This window comes from Pinus tabuliformis, chromosome 5_2 (genome assembly GCF_031772625.1).
Source record: "Pinus tabuliformis cultivar Carrire ecotype Pingquan chromosome 5_2, CPIR1, whole genome shotgun sequence".
NCBI classification, from domain to species: Eukaryota; Viridiplantae; Streptophyta; class Pinopsida; order Pinales; family Pinaceae; genus Pinus; species Pinus tabuliformis.
Genome location: NC_142306.1, coordinates 99,874,549 through 99,894,819, shown reverse-complemented (window position 1 = coordinate 99,894,819; position 20,271 = coordinate 99,874,549). Strand labels below are relative to the sequence as shown.

Below are 20,271 nucleotides of genomic sequence, written 5' to 3'. Positions count from 1 at the left end.
TGAAAATAGAAACAAGAAATGCTAAATATAGAAGTGATAAATTTAGTACTGTTATAAATAGAATTTTGGGATACCTTCCTATTTTAGTTAGTCCTTGAACTAAAAAAAAGGAGAAGTAAAAATTCGAATTTGATCTTAGCAGCTGTTTGTAAAATAATCAATTAATTCACCATGAGTTAATTAGTTGTAGAAAATCAAACATGAAGTCTACGTGGGGACATGCAACAATTTCTCCATTAATTGAGGAGTTTATCCATCAGTTAAAGAGATAAGGATGAGTTGTAATTAGTTGGCTCAGCTAACTGAGTCAAGTCTAGTTAGATTAATTCAACCACTTTGTTGAATTAATTGTGAGTTCAGTTAGTTAATGCATGCATGCATGTAACTGCTACACTTCAGATAACTGAATATTCTCTCATAAATAACTCATGCATGTCAGTTTAGACAGAGACCCAATTGAGATCAGATGGAGGGACAGTGTACTATCAGTTGCTAGAATATTCCATTATGAATATCCCTAGCATGCAGAAGGAATTTTTTCCTTGAGGATTGCGCAATTACTTCTTCAGGTTTTGTGAGTGTGATGAGGCCAATTCACACATGTGGCATCATTGGACCCCAAGAAAAATTGTGCAAGGAAATAGGAGGCTTGGAGGGCTTAAGGAGGACATATACAATGTTTGTTCAGTCTGTGAGCTGTATTGTTTGATTGCAGAGAGAGCAAGAGAGCTTGAGAGTTGATTCTTTTTGTTATAACTTGAACAAGATTTCCACTTGTATGATAATATAGAGATTGGGGTTTTAGGCTGAGGCTTTCCCCGGGTTATTTCTTCTGTGTTATGTGTGATTGATTTCTCATTCTCAATTATATGTGTTCTCATTGATCTTGATCAATTCGATTAAGCTTCCGCAAAGTTTGTTGTAGAAGTAGATCTTGTATTTTTCTTTAGTCTATTGCATAATCTGTTGATTTACAACGAGAATTTTTACAAACGAGATTAACCCTTAATTAAGGAGATAAGATTGAGTTGTAATTAGTTAGTTCAATTTACTGAGTTAAGTCCAGTTAAGTTAGTTCCAAACTATTTGAGGAACTAATTGTGAGTTCAGTCACTTAATGTATGCATACATCAAATAGTGTACTCCATATAACTGAAGATTCTCTCATCAGTAACTCATGCATGTCTATTCTGAGAAAGACCCAGTTGAGATTAAAGACAGGGACAATGTACTATCAATTGCATGTTTCTCCTATAAAGGAAACTCATGCATGCAGAAGGAATAAGGTTCCTTGAGGATTGTGCAATTTTATAGGGTGTGAGATATCAATGTTACACTTGGTAACAGTAGGATCACCGAGGAGAAAAAATGCAAGGAAATAGGAGGCTTGGAGGGTAGAGGAGAAGGTTTGTGCGAACCTTGTTTTCCTATGAGCATCCATGAGGATTGTACTAAGAGCTGGTTAGTAGTGGGAGCTAAGGATTTGTGTAATTTTGATGTATTTCCACCTTGTATGATAATACAAATAGTGGGGTTTTTAGGTGAGGCTTTCCCCTAAGTATTCTTCTGTGTTTCATGTGCATTGATTCTTCTTCTGGTTATATGTGTTCCACTTGATCTTGCTCAAATCTATTAAGCTTCCGCAAGTCTGATAGTAGAAGTAGATTATAGTATTTTTCTTTGGTATATTTCATTATCGAGTTAATCTACAGTCAGATTTTCTACATAGATCTCAAAGGTAGATTTGTAGAGAATTTGTAGGAAATTCTACACATTTGTAACCTAACACAAATATCTAGAGGTCTAGGCTAGGGACGTGTTCTGACGTCCTTAAACATAGCAGTTATCGTTAATTGCCTGGATTGTATCCTGGGGGTGAAATCCCATTCCAGTATGGAAGTATATCGAAGGTTCTCCAGTACTTTCGGGTATATAGGAGGCACTTCAGTATGGAAAGTATATGGGAACACTCTCACCAAACGGTTATGCATTAGACAACGCTAACACAGACTTGTGCTCCTCGTATTGTCGAGTATATATTGGGAGACCCCACTAGGTTGCTATCCTTTAGCCACAGGTAACCGAGTCAGCCACCTTGTAAATGTGATACACCAAACACAACATTCGGGGAGATCGGTCGTCGTACATTAAGTCCTTGGTTTCAGCTAAGGTGTATATAATGGTTCACGGATACTTGGTAAACCCTCTTGCCTAGTATTACCCTTTTTTATTTATTTGTTGTTTTAAGTTATAAAATTAACTGCCAACGATAACATGTCGAACCCACGTAGTTGCTTCTTGACCTCACATTAAGTAATTCCTTGTAATTTTTTTTTAAAGCCCTCAACAAAATCATCTCTTCTCCTACTACTCTTGAGAGAAAGTCATCGTGGTTGAACCATTACGTTCACTTCACAATTCCCCTTCATCATCTGATACTAAAGGGTCATCACAAGGAGTTCATCCTAAAATTTCACAGTCACTTGAAGCTCAAGGATTTGAACTTGGAATTGTCCCAAGTATCCAACCCCTTGCTTCTTGTCCCCCACCTCGAGACTCATCGTCATCTTAGGAATCTAATCCAGAAACCCTTGAGAGTCGAAAGAGATTTGTCTTATACCCTCTGAATCCACTTTTTGATCCATTTGTGATATCTCCTCAACAACCTTATAGTCCATATGATAATCGTGGCGTTCGTATGGAGTTATCTCCTCGTCCATCTCGGATTCCCCCTCGCCAATTGTTTCCACCTATGGCTTAAGAAGGTGAGTTTCCAACCTCTCGTTGAGGTCCTCCAGAAGTCTCAGCTACTCACACTCTTAGTGTTGATAATGATACCGAATACAACTTTCCCCCGGAAGGCTTTACTTATGTAGGAAGATTTCCATCTCAACCACCTCCTAAAAATAGTGGGCCTATGCTTCCACATGGTTATACAACCTTGGCTCAACTAGTTTCATGAACTCCCAGTTCTTCTTCGTTATACCAAAGTCCAATTTGGTCATCGAATGTTATGCCTACTTCTGGTTCGTTTATTCCTAACATGACCTCTCATATCCTTGTGCAAACTATCATTACTTCAGTTCCGATTTAACTGACTATTCCAACACAACCGTTACCTTCATTCCAACCTTCCATTCTGGTGCAACCAACAATTTCAGTTTATACTTCTGTAGGTTCTTCAATTCCCCCATCAAGTGGAAAAAATGTGCCACCACCTCATTTGCAACATGGTGGGAAAATCCAAATATTCTTCTTGTCTCAAGTGGAACCCATGTGAGTGGATCACAACCTCACATGGTTGGAGTGAGTCAACCTGTTAGTGGTATTCCTAATCCCACTGAATCATCTATTCCAATTGGAGCAGGTAATGTCTAGTATGAACAGTGTTGGCCCTCGTTTTTTATCAAATTTTGCTTATTAAAATCCACCTAATTTCCATAATTTTCCACTTTATACCATCCACATATGACCTATTTTGACCTTATTATGCATATTCATGAAAGTAAATTATTTTTTTCAATTTTTAGATAATTTTGCAAAAAATGGATTTTAAGTGCATTTTTGGACAGGATCAGAAATTCCCGTAATGGCTCCATTGAAGTCATACTTGCAGGACACCTGGGCACGAGCTGAGCATATTTCTAGAAAGCTTGGGAACTAAGATTGAATGAATTCCTATTGGTTCAGTTAAACTGAGCTTAAACAGGCCCAGTCAAAGCTAGTCAAACAGAACCAGTTATTTAGGAAATCCCTAGGAAATAGGCCAAAATTAGTGATTTTTGGAATTTTTCCAAATTTTGTGTAACTAAATGGGTGGATTCAATCAGGATGGATGGGATTAGGATAGATAAGGTTGTTAGAGACTTTTTAGTCAATTTTGTTTATTATTTATTTATTTAAGTCAAAACTATTGAAGGCTTAAGCATGTAGAATTTATGTAATCTGATTTTGAGACTCTTTGAAGACTGAAAGTTAATTGAAGAACCTGTTTCATTTCAATTTTCTGTTCATGCTTGGTTGATTTACTGAAGTTGTTGTAGCTGAGATTTCTTCAAGTGTGCAAGGCAAGGGTGGAGGGCCCCCACACCAAGCTAAGTGCACTTCTTGGTTAAATTTTCATAGTTTTCATAAATTAGTTCTTGTTTCAAATATATTTAGATGTGTGATGATTACTGAATGGATATTGGTTTAATTCTAATATACATATGAAGGGACACATAGGAATTTAAGTTAAATTCCCCTTCTATTTGATCTTGAACTAAAACTGAATTTCATTCTCCTTTTCTTATTTGAAGTTATTTCTGCATTTCTGGTTTGAAGCAAGAATTGTGAAGAAGGACAACCTGGTCCTCCTTAGTTAGGAGCCTCTTCTTTTACATCTTCTGCATCATAAACCATTTTTAATTAGTGCTTTTGGATTTCTCTTCATGGAAATAGTATCGTAGGGAAGGACAACCAGGTTCTCCTAAGTTAGGAGCCTCATCCCACATATTATTTAAGTGAATTAGAAATTACTTAATTAGAGTTTATATTTGTAATATGCATTTCTTTCAATATTTATATTTCATCTTCTAAAATTGACTACAACTGAAATCCATATATTTTGGACATGCTTCCAAGCTTACAAGCCTAGATTGATAATTAAATACTTGTGTTAATTTACTCAATAAATTGACCCAACATTTTGGCGTCGTTGTCGGGGAAGCATACTTCAATATAGTCAATTAGGAAGATTGTTTAGAAAACACATAAAAAAAAAAACACTTTTCATTATGGTTATTTATGTTTAAATACAGAAATTAGAAAAATAGATTCCCAAAACAAAACCCCCAACAAAAAAAATAAAAATAAAAATAACTACAAAGTCCATTTGCAAGACAATATCTAAAAAAAATGATGTTAAAGAAGTCATTTAGAGGAGGGTATGCCACCACAAGGATCTTCTTAAACCCTTGTCCACAATTTAGAATGGTCACTAGGGAAGAATCTTCATTTCAACATATAAAAGAGGAACATAGCATCCATGAAGATGATCCTCAAGAAGAGAATTTAGAACTTTCTTCTAGCTATCTTTTTGAGGAGGTGAATGAGTCATGGATCACATGCAATGAAGATCAAATAGTAGAGCCAGAAATTGACGAATTTTTAGCATGCATATCACAATATCCCTTGTGCATACAAGATTTTGAACAAGTACCACAAGAAGAGTTTTGTGCTATGACAATCAACGAGAGCCAAGAAAACAAAGATCATCTTAAAACTTGGTTTCAACTAGTCATTAGGTCACAACACTACTCCATTTTTCAACATCCTTTAGCATCAAATCTTTATGATCAAATAAGTTTTCATGTCCAAACATTCATTAAAGTATAGTTTTCAAATTTGGATGTGAGTTTACTTATGATCTTGTTACGACATTGGAAATTCTCTTATACTTGAGAGGATGAATTATTTTTCTACAATAGAGTAGGATATAATAACATAAATAAATAAATAGGTAGAATGATTTCACAATAAGACTTTTAATTTAAATTCTCATAAATAAATTTCACATCATTGTTTAATACTCATTTGAAAGGATTACATGGAAAAATGCAGTAAGAACAATCATATTTTGGGTAACCATATAGGATCATTTTGAAATCATGTTTTTTAATATATCTCTTGAAATCCTATTTTTGAATCCATTTTGAAACTTTCAATTTATATCACAAATAAAAATGTGATCAAAATCAAAACTAGGTCTCAAGTGAAATGTTGAGGATAGAGTTAGTATAGCCTGGATTTGAGGTTTTTAATGGAAACATTTTTACCTAATATTCATAGGGAAGATATCCCTTGGAATCTAGTTTCCAAATCAATTCGAATAACCTCAATCGAGTATCATATGAAAAACTTATTCTTAAAATACTAACTGCTTCTCGAAAAATCTCCATGATGACAATTCCACGTCTCGAATGTTCATTGACATATTTAACAGAACAAATCATCCTATTTTAAAAACATGTTTATATGGGATATAGATATTCAAGTCTATATCAGTACACAATTTGAATAATCCAATTTGGAAGTCAAATGAAAAAGATATGCGACATTTAATGACTGCATGTCTTCAAATCAGCATAGTAAAACTCTGCCTCCTAGGGAAGTTTGTCACCAATTTTGTGATATCAAACCTAAGAATTTTTAAAACCTATTTCTAATAGAAAAACAAAAATGAATCTATAATCTCCATGTTGAATCACATCAATCTGATCTTTAACGAAGAAGTTACACTTCAAATAGTGATTGTTGGTCTAGTAAAAAATTCACAAGCATCTCTATCAAACATGGTACTCTTTATCATTTTTATCATATCATTTCAAACAATTTTGAAAAATTGTTTATACTGGAAGTAGCTATATGAATTCAATTTTAATTTGCTTTGGAATCACTCTAATTGGACACAAAACAAATATTTTGTGAACAAAATACCGCTAGGAGGTCTAGGCTGACCACCATTCCTCAAGGGGTAAACAAATGCAATTTCTTTGAATATCATCTTCAAAAGTGTTTTTAAGCATTGCTTGTAATTACTATACATATTTCTTGGAAGAAGAGATATTTTACACCTCTCTTCCTCCATCATATAATATTGTATTGCAAGCAAGTGTTATGTTTTTGCAGGTCCTCGGAAGATTTGAGAGGTCAATTTCATAGATGAAAGATTTTCAAAATCAATATTTAAAAATTCATATCTACGAATATGAAATGAAAGTATTCAAGTGAAATGAAGTGGGAATTCACCTGATATTGAGTTAATCCAATGAAACTCCAATATTTGAAGGTTTCTCTTAGTTGCTGACCAACAACACCAACAAAACCTACAACTTGAATTGAGATTGAGGGAAAAGGCATGAAGCTAATCATCAGAAGAAGTCAAGTTTTGTACCATGAAAAGTCACATCCATTGCCAAATAAGCCTTTCATAAGCCATATTGTTCATGATTTCATCCATCATCCATATTGTATGTTAAGCTCCATGATCATGCATGTTGAAGTCTAGAATTATTATCTATCCATTTACTACTAGATCATGACTTCAACCTAACCTATTTTCATAAGCTTTTCATACTTCCCTACTCCATTACACCCCACCTCCATCTAGAAAAGAAAAGGATAAAAAAAATAGAAAAAAATCAAAAATAATAAAGGAGTTTTATTGTGAAAATCCTGGAAACTGGCACAACACAAGCTTGAATTCATATCGAAAAACCAACTAATTTGGCCAATATGAATTCCCCAATTTCTTTTACCTTTTTCATTAGTTTATTTTGCAGAAATAATCCTCCAAGAAATGCAAGACTTGAGGACAAGTCTTAACATAAGCAAGGGGGAAGTTCGTAATAAAACTATGCAAATAGTTTGAGCAGTTGTATTGTAGAAGGGACCTGAAACATCATTTACAAATTGCAAAAGGGACCTGAACAACATCAACATTCAAGGAACCTGAATCAATAGCAGATGCCAAGAAAGAACATGAAATAACATAATATCAAAAGGTTCAAGACAACAATTATAATTGTCTATATTCCATCTGAATGTATCTTTGAAGAACCATCCTCATGAGCGAAATTTGGATGAACCAGTAAAAGTCATGATCAAATCAGTATGAACATCAAGCTATGTTGCAAAAGGAAGAGTACAATAAGTAAAAAAAATTCTCTTAAAATTTTGATTTTTTAAAAATTATCTAGAAATTGTTTAAAACTAATTTCGCTTGGATATGCATCTTGTCATTCTACATTGACATCCTATAAACTTCATCATAATCATATCCATTTATATCCGTACCTACACTCATTTTATTCATTACCCTACCATACCTATACTTGTTATCCTATCCATCATAATCATATTCCATTTATTATAATCCCTACAAAATTCCTATCCATTATCCTTTCCTACATTAACCCCATTCCTATTCATCACTCCATTTACCATTACATTAATCCTAAACATTTTTTATCAGAAATAAAGGACTCAATGTTTCTCCCCTTCAAAAAAATTTGGTTGACCTATACACACTATACAAAGGTTAATGTCATAATAATACTAATTTGATTTTTAAAAATGACCTATCCTATGGTCATTTTTAAAAACAAATTAAAGCGATAAAATGAAATGACAAACCATATTGTATGACATAAGGAGCACAATATAAAAAATGCATGATTATAAAACAAATGATATATGCCTATGAAATATGCAAAGGAATGAAATCAAAACAAATGGAAAGGTGGACATACGAAATAATGAAGGCATGCATATGAACTAATGAAGGCGGCCATGAATTATATGATACAGTGATTTGACAAGCTTGTACACCGTGTGAAAAAAAATCCAGAGCCATATAAAAAAATGTAAAGAGAAATGCTAAGAAGAAAAAGCCATAGCTAAGCAAGGCAACATAGAAATAAAAGGAGGAAGTTGTGGAGAAATAATGCAGTTAGACATAATATTTAACACTGAGTTGAATCCCACAGATTGCGCAGGAGAATCAGGTAAGGATCAATTCCAGATTTTGCTGAGTTATTGAATGAATTTAGAGGATAAATAAACTCAAAAAAATTTTAAAGAGGTGTCATGAACCAGGTCTCTGTCATTAGTGGAAAACGTTGCCACCTCCAAGTCTAAACTGTGCATCCATTCAAACAATTCTGCCACCTGTGAGAAGAACGAATCCTTGGCAACGATTCAACATGAGTCTTAATTGCATTTTTGTTGTGTCAACACAGGATTAACTCAAGTCATCACAAGATCACTCAGAAATCAGGTATCCTCATTAGAATTCAAAATCTCTCCATGTAGATTCGATTCTTCATTAAATTCGAAATCTCTCCATGCATGAAACAATGGGTATATTTTTATACATAGTAACATGATTTCCATGCACCATGAGCACATTTTTATGAAAAATACGATGCACAGTGAAGGATTTTCAAAGAGAAAAAAACAGAGCATGAATTCATGAGTGATTTTACATAGTGAATTTTTTTAGGAGACAAAGAACTTGTTTTTCTTCAAAACAAAGAATGATTTTGACAAAACAGAGATCAAACACAGGGATTGGAGAGCAATAAAAACATTTGTTAAAATGTTTTTATGATCTTTGTATAAGAAGAATTCGTTTTGACCAAATAAATCATTCATCTTACAGTAGAACAGAGGAAGAACAAAGAGTTCTTTCATGTTTACATTTAAGCAATTGATTGTTACAGATCTGAATAATTATTGTTGTTTTCAATTATTCTGTGAAGAAGGTGAGGCAATTATCCTCTGAAGAAGATGAGATGCCTGAGAATAGCAACCAACAATGTGGGCCTTTTGGGGATGGAGACACTGAGCTTCCCAATTTTATATGCTTCTCATTCTGTTTGGTTCTGAATCATTGCTAGACGACATTATGACAAGCATAAAAGATAAAGGGAAAAACAATACAACTTTTGAACTGGGTTTAATTATTGGAAGCTATTTATGTCTTGCTGGAGCTATTGCTTGTGTTCTTGGGCCTACAACTTTTAGTGCTTTTGGACCTTTGGTCATTTTGTGGTCTGTCTACAAAGCAGGTGCGACACGTGAAGATTTTTATTTGTTGCCTATGTTTTTAGTCACGTTTTTTGTGCTCTCAGTGGAGTAAAATTTCTAAGTAAAGCTCCTAGAGGAATTGATAGTCCAGGCCCCTTTGGTGATTCATCCAATAATAATGAGAAATCAAGTTCACCAAGTAGTGACAAAAAGGAAAATTAAGATAAAATGTAATTGCATTTGCGTCAGCTATTGGGCTGGTTGTGAAGATCGAAATTATTTCATGGGGGAAAAAAACTATGAGGTCTTCTCTTTGCTTTGATGTTATGTATTTTGTATTATTTGAAACTGATATATGGTTTGGCTTACTAATAGCAAGTTCAAGCTTGAGGAAAAAATAAATTGAATTGCCCAAAGACAGAATATTTGTAGGTTGATTTACATTTCCAGGATTCGATTTCTGAGAAGGGTAGTGACCAGAAGATTATTTTCTGAGGTATTTTTCTAGAAATTGATTTCTGAAAAAGATTATTTAAAAAATGATTTCTGAGGAAGATTATTAAAAAAAATTAATTTCTGAGGTATTGAAGAATCAGGGTATTTTCCAAAAAGGTGTTTTCAAAGCATTAAAACAAAGCCTTCTCTCCACAAGCAACAAAAACAGAGCTAGTGTCTCAGCTCAGAAATTTGGCATTACAAGTTTAGGAATTTTTCCTTATTTTCAGTGACCAAAAATTTGCATATCAGTCCAGAATTTGACATTTCAATTCAGAAATTTCTCCTAGGGTATCAATGGTTCAAATCAACATTCCAGTTCAAATTTTTTGTTCCCATCACTTCGGAATACATAGCCCAAGCCAAAAATTTTCCACTGATAGGTGAAGAATACTACAAAGAGTAGCACTTTAAAGAGAAAGGATGGAAGTTCTTTTTAGAAAAATAGAGAAAATGAAGGAGAAAAAGTAAAGAATGCCATCTACAAGGAAGGAGAAAAAATACATGAAGGCATAGATATCCTTTTACAGGTAGCTCAATAGGAAGCTTCATCAGGAGCCAGAGTCATAGGTACATTAGAAGGATAGTCATCATACAGAAGCAAAAGGTCAAGGAGACAGAGGCAAGCATGAGGACATGCTTGAGAGTAAGCAAGGGGGAGATGTTGGCCCTCATTTTTTATCAAATTTTGCTTCTTAAAATCCACCTAATTTCCATCATTTTCCACTTTATACCATCCACATATGACCTATTTTGACCTTATTATGCATATTCAAGCAAATAAATTATGTTTTTCAATTTTTAGATCTTTTTGCAAAAAATGGATTTTAAGTGCATTTTTGGACAGGATCAGAAATTCCTGTAATGGCTCCAGTGAAGTCATGCTTGTAGGACACTTGGGCATGATCTAAGCACATTTCTAGAAATCTTGGGAAATAATATTGAATGAATTCCTATTGGTTCGGTCAAACTGAGCTTAAACAGGCCCAGTCAAAGTTGGTCAAACAAGACTAGTCATTCAGGAAATCCCTAGGAAATAGGCCAAAATTAGTGATTTTTGGGAATTTTCCAAATTTTGTGTAATTGAATGGGTGGTTTCAAATAGGATAGATGGAATTAGTATAGATAAGGTTGTTAGAGACTTTTTAGCCAAGTTCGTCTATTATTTCTCTATTTAAGCCAAGACTATTGAAGGCTTAAGCATGTAGAATTTATGTAATCTGATTTTGATACTCTTTGAAGGCTGAAAGTTAATTGAAGAACCTATTTCATTTCAATTTGTTGTTCATGCTTGGTTGATTTACTGAAGTTGTTGTAGCTGAGATTTTTTCAAGTGTGCAAGGCAAGGGTGGAGGACCCCCACACCAAGCTAAGTGCACTTCTTGGTTAAATTATCATAGTTTTCATAAATTAGTTATTGTTTCAAATATATTTAGATGTGTGATGATTTCTGAATGGATATTAATTTAATTCTAATCTACATATGAAGGGATACACAGGAATTTAAGTTAAATTTTCCTTCTATTTTATCTTGAACTAAAACTAAATTTCATTCTCCTTTTCTTATTTGAAGTTATTTCTGCATTTCTGGTTTGAAGCAAGAATTGTGAAGAAGCACAACTTGGTCCTCCTTAGTTAGGAGCCTCTTCTTTTACATCTTCTGCATCATAAACCATTGTTAATTGGTTCTTTTTTATTTCTATTCATGGAAATAGTATCTTAGGGAAGGACAATCAGGTTCTCCTAAGTTAGGAGTCTCATCCCACATATTATTTAAGTGAATTAGAAATTACTAGAGTTTATATTTGTAATATGCATTTATTTCAATTGTTATATTTCATCTTCTAAAATTGACTACAACTGAAATCCATATATTTTGGACATGCTTCCAAGCTTACAAGCCCAGATTGATAATCAAATACTTGTGTTAATTTACTTAATAAATTGACCCAACAAACAACCTTATTCGGCTCAGATACCCCTCCAATAGTCTTATGTTCCATATGGTTCACAAGCACTTCAAAATCCACCTTATATTCCACAAGTAGGTCCTCATATGCAACCTGGTCAAAATCCTATTCCCGATGCATATGGTCAAATCCCAATTAGAACTTATCAGTACCAATAAGGAATTCCTCAAGGAACTGTTCAACAACAACCTTTACAGTAGCAAGGGAAACCTTTGCAACAATAGGGGCAACCTTTGCAGCAGTTTCAACAACCTTTGCAGCAGAAAACACAGTTTTTCCAACAACTGAATCAACCCTTGTATCCACAAGGTCAACCATTGCAGTAATAAGGTTAGACCTTGCAGCAACGTACCCAACCTTTATATCAACAAGGTCAAACCTTGTAGCCACAAGACCAACCCTTGCAATAGTAGGGCCAACAATTTTATCATCAGGGTCAGCAGTTGCAACAAACTTACAATCCATATGCTGCACAAAATTTTTATCCACCTGTTGTGGCCACCAACAACCCCCCTCCTTATTTAGTATTAGCAATAACACTATATAAGTGGGGACCCTTAGTCAAAAAATTTTAAAGAAATCAATTAGAGCTTATATTTCCTTTTGGATAAAACTTACCATCATGGACTTAGGAAAATACTTTTGAAAAATCTAAAAAGCTTAAGTTTCATGATGAAGAAAGTAAAGTCACTCCTTAAGAAATATCGCATCGCGCAAAGAATGATAGGGCACCTTCTTATGAGCCAAAATGATAAAAAATGCGAGATTGCGATGCGAAACTCCATCGCATCGCATGCATTAATGAGCACTCATGTTGGAAAACCTTAAAATCGCCGATATGCGATATCGCATATCGCATATCGCAAAATCGCATAAAATACACATAACAATTAAACGATTAAGCGATCTGCGATCTTGCGATATTGCGATCAAGAAACCTTGCGATAGAACAACATGATGATATTGCGGTAATGCGATACAGCGATATGCGATACTGCGATGCAAATTGCAGAAACATTCCATCGCAGATTTTCCTGGCTCAATATTCAAGAAAAGATTTTTTCCATAAACCAAGAACCGGTTACGCGCTTTAATGATAATTAATGAGTTACATGCCAGTTGTTAATAAAATATGGTTTTGTGTTTTCCGAAGAGCCAGTTCACATAAGGTGGCATGTTTTTGCATATCCGTGGCATTTAAAGCTTTCCTGTCATTATTTATTATCATTACTCTCACCTCACTTGTGAACTGCAGGAACGAAGAACAAAAGTTACACAAAAGCAATGTGCAGAAAACTATGGGGAAAAAGGGTAAGGCTCCAATGTCCAAAGACAGAGAAATGGTGTCCTTATAAACAGACACCGCATGCGACAGAGCCGCAGATTCATAGAATTTTGCTGAGCCATCCATTACAGATCTCTCATATACAGCCATGGTTAAATGGGTACTGAATAATGCTGATATCAGAAACAAACAGTTTAATGCTCAGGGTCAAGAGCTCACGAAATCATTATTTTTACAAATTTTGAACTTTATACCCGATAAGAGAAAGAGGCACAAAAGGCGAAAAACGCATCAGAGAAGCCCGGATCAAATAAGGAAAGCTTCTAATTGCTCAGTCACCTGCAAGCCCGAAAATTGCAAGAAAGCAATGATAAAAACAAACTGGAAACAGAAAGCTAAAGAAAAGGCAGAAGCAATCTATAGGGTTAACCAAGTTGAACTGGGATTATTACTAGGCATACACGGTAAAGCCACATAGTCAGTGGATGACTCTCAAGTATATCATCGATTTTGCTAAGAAGATGGTGCTAGCTCTTGCCAATTCTGTTTGCATAGCTCAACTAAAAGCGGAAGACAGTCAGCCGACTCTACTCAAGCAAATACTGAATACTTGCAATGTTAAGGAGCAAATGCAGAAATAGTTAGATATTAGATTTAATTTTAGAAATAGTTTTGCTTTATTTTTGCTTAGAAAAATTATGATCATTTAAACCGCATCCTAAATTTTTGTAAATAAGTTATTTTTAGATTTAGTTAGTAGTATTTAAACCCTTCTCATGCATTTAGAGAAGGGTCCAGAAATTTGTCAAAAACTTGTCCTTAGAACATGCACTTTTGCACCCTCCGAGGAGGTTTTGATGAATGAATGGAACAAGATTTGTTGATGTTTGCATTTAATATATGCTACTGATGTTGCACTTCTGTACTCTTAATGGATGTTAGATCAAGGAGAGATAAATCATTGTCGCTTGAAGCTCATGAGTAGGACTAGTTATAAATGGTACTTTTATCTCTTAACCATTTCTGCTTGTGTTAAAGTGATATACAGTTTTTAGTTGTTTATATATTACTGCATGAATGCCTGAGTTATCATTTGGCACTTTTGTACGGTGATAGCTATTTATTTATGCTTAATGTATGAATAGCTCATTATGCGATATGTTTTTCACAACTGTTTCGTCTAACTTTTTATACGAAGTGGTCCATCCTTATTGATTTCTTTTCTCATAATAGCTGAATGATCTTTATTACCATTTGTTATTTGAAATCTGTTTAGATCGCATAATAGAAGAATTACATCCGGGTTAGTATAGACTTAGATTTTGCTACTTATTAGAATACAATAGCATAGCATTAGATTAAAGTTAAAATCAGAATATCTTAATTAGGAATTGTTAGATCAGGAACATCAAATTCTACACACACACACTCATAGATTGGGAAACTGGTCCCATATCCCCAGTCGGACTCGCTATACCAAACGGATAAGGAGCTGCCAACCAAGGTCCAGACCAGGCGGGTATCCCCCTTGTTGTAGACCTGATTTTCAGGGCTTCAACATATTTGGCGCTAGAAGGAGGGCTTGAACTATGAATGGCAAGTAAATCTAAATCTGAATACCATTCTGAGAGTAAATCACCCTCACCATCTCCCCCGACTTCTCCATTACACTTAAATCCAGAGTTAGAAGTCGTTGGAGCATCAACCGCTGCTACAAACCCTGACATTTCAGAACAATCTACTATTGAACCCCCTGAAGTCGAATCTCTGATTCACAAACTTCAGTGATTTTCTATTTCTCCTCAAAGATCTGATAAATCTCAAGGCAGCGTGACTTCGCAATATAACCCTGCTCATCCCCTGACCAGATTAAAGAGTGAAAATTTTGGCGTTCAACCAACCGAATTACCTCTTCCCAAAAGGAAAAGAGCAAGGAAATCACCTAAGGAGTCCGATAGTGAGACTCTTTCATCATCATCATCCATCTCAACTTCTTCACCGCAAAGTAAACCATCCACTCCTCCACTTCAGATCCTTGTCCATCTGCCCACTAGAACCCCCACAACTCCTCCTCAATCATCTGCAATTGTAATATCCTCATCTTCCCAACCGCAGGGATCATCTTCTACACTTTCCTCTGTTAGTAGTTCAGCAATGGCCCAATCTCCATGGAATAACCCTGGGGCAGTCTTAATGCCTGCACCCTTGAGTCAAATACCGGCCCATCCTGAGAAATGGCTGCCTAAGTTTAATCCCGAGGCAGGCATGCTAGCAGAAGAGCATATAAACAACTTTATGCTATCCATTAATCTCAATGGGGTTACTAATGAAGATGTTGTTGTTTGACTTTTTCCTTATACTCTACAAGGAATAGCCGGATCATGGTATTTCTCATTACCCTCTGGATCTATCACTAGTTGGGACATCTTCCAAGAGCAATTCCTGACCAAGTTTGGTGATGACAGGTCTACGGCAACGCTAATCAACAACCTATCTAACCTTAGGGCCGAGTCAAGAGAGCCTATCAAAGATTTCAATTTACGTTTGAATAAGATCCTAAACAAAATTACTACTGCTTCCCAGCCTAGCGAAGAAGTACGAAGTGAATGGTATATCACTGCTTTACCTTTAAACATAGCAACCTTCATGGACAGGGCTAATAAAACAACCTTAGCCGAAAACATGAAAGAATCAATAGCAGTAGAGAAACGTATAATAGCCCTAGAGAAGAAATCCGCAATAGAGGAACGGAAATCCAAGAAAGTCACCTTCAAGGAAGATTCCAAGAACAAATAAACAAAAGATCCATTTGATTTGGAAGAATTGCAAAAAGTTCTGAAGACCATGTCCAACGAAATGGTTGACATCAAGAAGCAAGTAGTAGAAACTTCTTCAAAAAAGCCCTACAGAGCTTTTAAAAGAGGCCCTTCAACGGATTCAAAGCCACCCAATGCTATTACAAATGCTGAATCCGAAGAATAGGAAGAGGAAATTGCCACTAAAGGGAAAACCAATGAAGAAGAAGTTGTAGAGTTACAAGGAATGTGGGATTTCATCCTCCCACAAAAATAATATCAAGAAGTATTCCCAGTTAGCACACGAAGTAGAAATCAGCTTGATCCTCCCCAAACTATCCCTAAGCCAAAGAGCGCAAGCTCTGCAATAAAGGATAAAGTCGCAACAAAGAAAATGACATCTAAAGCGACTCAAACCAGCCCAGTCCAAACAGATTCATCAACTCCATCTAAAATGTTGATCGTTTCGGATGAAATGGAGTACAATATTATAGAATATATGAAAAAGACTAGGGCCAACATCACTCTTTACGAATTGAGCAAGTTAAAGCATCAACAAAAGATAATGTTGAAAGAATTACATGCTGTGCCAGTTGCACCTTTGCCTGCCGCTGTACTTTCTCAAGCTTCCCATAACATGGGAAGACCTCCAACTAATGCGACCAATAAGATTGATCCAAATGACATCGCTCTAATTGGAGGAAGATCGAGATCTCATACTCCCCCTTTTCTCCTTACTTATGAAATTTTCAATAAAAATGTGCATAATTGCTTAGTGGATTCTGGTGCTTCATCGAATATTTTACCAAAGTCCATATGTGCCAAATTAAACGTTCAACCACAGAAATCCGCTGTGTGCATAGTTTAGCTAGATCAATCTCAAGTCGAAGTGATTGGCGAACTAAATCAAGTAACCATAAGGTTGTCATCCAACCCAAAGGTATGTCAAGTTATTGACATTTTAGTTGCTGATAAAGACTTAACTCAATAAGTTATTGAAAGCCAGAATAATCTTTCCCGTCAGACATTCTAAATGGGTCTCCAATATGGTACCTATTAGAAAGAAAAACAGAGATATTAGGATTTGCATTGACTTTCGAAACCTTAACAAAGCCTGCCAAAAAGATAATTTTCCTTTACCACCTGTGGAACAGATATTGCAGGCAGTGGCAGGCTCAGAATTAATGTCTTTCTTTCTTGGATGGATTTTCAGGATACAATCAAGTGTTGGTACATCCTGATGATCAATTAAAAACCACATTCAGAACTAAATGGGGCACATACGCATATCGAAAGATGCCATTTGGTTTGATTAATGCTAGTGCCACATTTCAGAGAGCCATGGACATTGCATTCAAAGGTTTAGTCAATAAATCGGTAGTAATTTATTTGGATGATATAACAATGTATTCCAAGAAACGAAGCGACCATCTTAGAGATTTAAAACAAATCTTCCAACGTTGTTTAAGGTATGAAATTTCACTTAACCCGAAAAAATCCTTTTTTAGCATTAAGTGAAGGGAAACTTCTAGGATTCATAGTGTCAAAATCTAGAATTCACATCGATTCCGACAGAATCAAAGAGATTTATGAAATATCCTTACCTCACAACAAAAAAGCCATGCAATCTTTCCTTTGTCAGATCAACTTTGTAAAGAGATTTGTTCCAGATTTTTCACGAATTGTGTCTCCTTTGCAAGCCATGATTAAAAAGAATTCAAATTTTAAATGGGGCCAAGATGAACACGAAGCATTCAACCTGATCAAACAAGCTATTATTAATGCTCCATCTTTAGCAACTCCGAATTTCTCGAGCCTTTTATTTTATATACATTTGCCTCAGATAAGTCATATGCTGCAATACTCACTCAAGAAAATCAAGAAAAAGCGGAAGCCCCAATTTCTTTTTTCAGTTCAAATTTACAGGGCGCTGAATTAAACTATTCAGCTGTGGAGAAATAGGCTTATGCTATTTTCAAAGCAGTCAAATATTTCAGACCTTTTTTACTCAAAACCCATACAAAAATTATAGTACCGTTTCCAGCGATAAGGAATCTTCTAGTACAGAAGGATGTGGGTGAGAAAAGGGCCAATTGGGTTACTGCCTTACAGGAATACGACATATAAATTAAACCAGCAAACATTGTAAAAGGTCAAGGCTTTTGCAATATGCTAGCTGGAGCGTCGCAAATTTCTAAAATTCCATCTGTAGAGGTACAAATGTGCGAGGTAAGCCTAAACGATGCAGAATCATTATACGCTGATATCATTTATTATCTTAAGAACGGGTATGCTCCTTCACACCTCGATCATACTAAGAAAAGAGCTCTAAGGTTGAAAGCCAAACAATATCAGCTCATAAATGATATTCTTTTTAGAATAAATTATGATTTTGTTCTCCTTAGATGTCTTGAGAAATCTGAAGCTGAAAAAGTTTTGCAGGAACTCCACGATGGGCCAGCAGGCGGACACTATGCTGGAGATGCTACTGCACATAAAATCTTGCGTGCAGGCTATTACTGGCCCACGTTATTTAAAGACTCGCACAGTTACGTGAGGAAATGTCAAGTCTGCCAAACTACTGCTGGGAGACAAAAGAAACCATCCTTGCCACTACAGCCAGTTAACATTGAGCAACCTTTCAGTCAGTGGGGATTGGACATAATAGGTGAGATCATTCCTCACTCTTCTAAGCAGCATAGATATATCCTTACAACAACAGATTATTTTACTAAGTGGGTAGAAGCAGTTCCACTCAAGACGGCTAATGCTGAAAATATCATTGAGTTCATAGATCAATTTATAATCACCAGGTTTGGATTGCCTTCCGCTTTAATGTTTGATAATGCATCATACTTTTCTGGAAATGCAATGATTGAATTTGCACTTAAAAGAGGATTCAAACTTAAATATTTGGCCAATTATTACCCACAAGGCAATGGGTTAGCTGAGTCTACAAATAAAAACCTAATCAGGATTATCAAAAGAACAGTTGACCAAAATCATAAAAATTGGCATAAGGCTTTAATATATGCTTTATGGGAAGACTGAATAACGCAAAAAGCTTCTATCGGAACTTCTCCCTTTAATTTAGTTTATGGGAAAGAAGTGGTTCTTCCGACTCATTTAGCAATTCCCTCTTTGTCTCTAGATCAATACATTGATGAAGTACCAACTTCCTCCTTACAGCTAAGACAAATGGAAATAATCAAATTAGAAGAACAATGAGAACAGGCCAAGAAAACCCATGCTCATCATCAAGCACTAGTAAAATCCTCTTTTGATTCAAACATAATGACCAGAAAAGATTTTCAGATGGGAGACCTAGTTTTAAAATGGGACAAGGCTCATGAAGAGAAAGGGAAACATACAAAATTTCAAAGAATGTGGCTCGGTCCTTTTCAAATTGTAGAAGTCATAGGCCCATCAACGTTTGTGTTACAGGATTTAGCAGGTAAGAGAGACTCTTTACTTGTTAACGGACAAATTCTCAAGAAATATTTTCCATAGAAGATTATTCTTCTATTTTTGTAGAGTAATTGTTTTTCTTTTCATAATAAAACCAGTTGTGAGTGGTTACATTAGGCATTTATGAATAAGACACCAATTCTCTTTCAGATTTTGATTTTTTCGCTTGTATAAATAGCAAATCTTTTGGAAAAATGATCTTTATTATTGAAAGATACAGTAAAAGACTAGCCTAGATATGATACTAGTTTCAACTTCATAAAGTTTGATGAAAACAACCTTTAGTGAAGAAATGGTTTTATGTCAGTACAATGAAAGGTATCAATAACAAAATAAAGATTCTTTGTAGAACAGCTATTTCCAAAAACTCTATTATTGTCGTCCAGAGCTATCTTAAGGAAACAATGACTTCCTCCCTGCTAAGGAAATCACAACTTTTAGAGGAACAACCCAAGGATACACTTCATCTTGAAGAATAAGAGGTCTCATCACGAGCCGGCTTATCATAATCACAGATATTATAACTTGCTGACTTTTCCAAATACTGTACACCACAACAGGGCAATGACTCAAGATTGTTGCAATCAAAAGACAAGGGGTCTCATCACGAGCCAGCTTGTTCAGCAAAGTTATAAATCAAGTGAATGACTGTGTCATAAATTGGCTATCAAACCAAGACATTGTTCTT

General features: G+C 35.2%; 1 pseudogene; it reads left to right on the top strand.

The window, feature by feature from the left end:
* Positions 1-9,335: 9,335 nt before the first annotated feature.
* Positions 9,336-9,792, top strand: LOC149157706 (uncharacterized; annotated as a pseudogene).
* Positions 9,793-20,271: the final 10,479 nt, after the last annotated feature.